Below are 2,849 nucleotides of genomic sequence, written 5' to 3'. Positions count from 1 at the left end.
GTTGTGTTCAGATAATTAAGGGCATTATTTTAGGTTGTTTAAAATTTCTGTGTTTTATGGATTTCCATAATTTTTATTTATATCTCGGAATTAGGAAAGGATATGATGTGGGAGTTTTTGTTAGGTTACTTGACATGCTCTGCTGGGTATCTGTAGTGCTTTTATTTATTATCTTTAATAATATTTTTATGATAAATTTTATTGTTAATTAGTTTATTTTGAGAGATACAATAATGGTTTATAATCAAAAGTTATTTGACCTTTTGTGATAGTTCTAGTAATCACATTGACTAGGTCTGTTAATAATATAATTTAATTGTTTATAACAATCATGTTTGAAAAAATGCTAATGAGATAATTATTATTTTATCGTGATAATGTTCCTTAGGCATAAAAGGTTATGTTCTTATGAATAATCTATTTTTAATTAATTCATTTATATTTTATTTTAATTTTCTAAGTTTATTTTTATGGAACATGTATTTATTCATATGTTAAATTGAATTTATATTGCATAAAAGATCTCATAAAGCTTGTAATATTCATTTACGATCAATTTTAGTGACTCTGGGGAATTTTAACAAGCAATTGTCCAAAAGTTTATAGTGTGATTCATGCAAATGGGGCTTAAGCTTGAAAGGGTACCTTAAGGCAGCCATGTTCTCTAGGCTTATGTCTACTGCTTTAAGAACGCGTATTCGCATCAGCTGAGTGTTTGTTGTGACAGCTATTTTAAAGAATAATTGTTGTTTTCAGATGCTGGGGACTTCTAGCAATGAAGATGGAAAATCGAAAAATTTATGCGGGTGGAATATAGCGGTGATTATACCGTCAGACGTGACAAATTGACGGAAGGGCACCACCAGGAGTGGAGCCTGCGGCTTAATTTGACTCAACACGGGAAACCTCACCAGGCCCAGACACCGGAAGGATTGACAGATTGATAGCTCTTTCTTGATTCGGTGGGTGGTGGTGCATGGCCGTTCTTAGTTGGTGGAGCGATTTGTCTGGTTAATTCCGATAACGAACGAGACTCTAGCCTGCTAAATAGGCGTACCTTATGGTATCTCGAAGGCCCCCGGCTTCGGCCGGCGGGTTTTTACTACCAACGTACAAACAAATCTTCTTAGAGGGACAGGCGGCTTCTAGCCGCACGAGATTGAGCAATAACAGGTCTGTGATGCCCTTAGATGTTCTGGGCCGCACGCGCGCTACACTGAAGGAATCAGCGTGTGTTCCCTGGCCGAAAGGCCCGGGTAACCCGCTGAACCTCCTTCGTGCTAGGGATTGGGGCTTGCAATTGTTCCCCATGAACGAGGAATTCCCAGTAAGCGCGAGTCATAAGCTCGCGTTGATTACGTCCCTGCCCTTTGTACACACCGCCCGTCGCTACTACCGATTGAATGATTTAGTGAGGTCTTCGGACTGGTGCGCGGCAATGCGTCGGCATTGCCGATGTTGCCGGGAAGATGACCAAACTTGATCATTTAGAGGAAGTAAAAGTCGTAACAAGGTTTCCGTAGGTGAACCTGCGGAAGGATCATTAACGTTTACGGAGGTCCCACCAGTTTGGAGACTGAAAGTTAAACACAGAGAGACGCACACGCGCACCTTGTGCCACATCCGAGAGAGGATGCCAAGAGGATTGTCTCGAACGTGGTGTTCGCACCACGCGTTTCGACGCCTTCGATCGTCGTCGTCGCGCGCACCGCCACAACACCGCCGTGTCGTGTAACGTCACGGCGTCGTGTTGCGTCTGGGACTGTGTGCGCGCGCGCGAAGTGACGCGAGGCGCGCGATCGTACGGAAGCGAGGCGCTCGGCGATTCCCCCGATCTCTCTCGAGATCTCGGGCGTCAGCTGGGCGCGTACCGGTGGTAACCTGTGCCGCGCGCGTGCAAGCGCGCGCGCGCTGAAGGGCCGAGAGAACGCAGTGCTCTCTTCGCGCCCGATGGTTTTTCAAAGACTTCCGCCCCGGCTCTCGCCTCGCGCGAGAGACGCTCCGATTATCGCGTGACAATATCCTCTCTTTTGCATCTCGTTGTGCCGCCTATATAGCCCCCGTCAAAAGGGGCGGCGGTCCGCGCGTGCTCGGACGCGCGGCCAGGCTGATCGAAGGGCCCGAAAAAACCCGAGACGCATACGGAAGTACGTTGAAGCGTTGAGTTAAAGAACGCAAAGCAAAAACGATTACCCTGAACGGTGGATCACTTGGCTCGTGGGTCGATGAAGAACGCAGCTAATTGCGCGTCAACTTGTGAACTGCAGGACACATGAACATCGACATTTCGAACGCACATTGCGGTCCACGGATACAATTCCCGGACCACGCCTGGCTGAGGGTCGTTTCAATACCGACATACTGCTTGCGCCCTTGCGTAACGACGGCTAAAACGGGCGCGCGGTTAAGCGCGTGTGACGTCCTGGGTGATGCGAGGTGGCTTCGATCCGGCAGAACGTCTCCGTTGATGGGTTCTTTTTCTTGCAGTTAAGGAGGTAAAACCCCAGGATAATTAGCTGTTGGTCGGCGATGTAGATTATGGTTCCTTGGATCCGTCGAAGGTAGGTAATTCAATAATCTCCAATAATCTTTATCTTTCTTTTGATATAAAACAGTATGATATTTATTGTAGAACTTTTACGATACAAGTGGTTTATGTGGGAGGATGGAACAAGTATAAGATATGTGACCTTTCCTGGCTCGTTCCACACTCTCCGTCGAGAGGGTGAAAGATTCTGCTTTTATACAATTTTGGAAACGGTAGTGGGAGGTGACCACACCTTGTTACAATGAGTCATAAGGCGTTGCCTAGCGGATGTGAGTCTACTTCTAGGGGTGTGGCTCGCTAG

General features: G+C 46.4%; 1 non-coding gene across 1 annotated transcript; it reads left to right on the top strand.

Moving 5' to 3' along the window:
* The first annotated feature begins 2,190 nt into the window (after positions 1-2,190).
* On the top strand, positions 2,191-2,345 carry LOC112457383. The gene has a single exon (XR_003041091.1). It is a non-coding gene; the product is annotated as a 5.8S ribosomal RNA (ribosomal RNA).
* The last annotated feature ends 504 nt before the right edge of the window (positions 2,346-2,849 follow it).

Source organism: Temnothorax curvispinosus, unplaced genomic scaffold, assembly GCF_003070985.1.
Source record: "Temnothorax curvispinosus isolate PA1 unplaced genomic scaffold, ASM307098v1 QBEX01007738.1, whole genome shotgun sequence".
Classification (NCBI taxonomy): Eukaryota; Metazoa; Arthropoda; class Insecta; order Hymenoptera; family Formicidae; genus Temnothorax; species Temnothorax curvispinosus.
The sequence above is the reverse complement of the archived record's forward strand: the minus strand, read 5'-3'. Positions and strand labels throughout refer to the sequence as shown.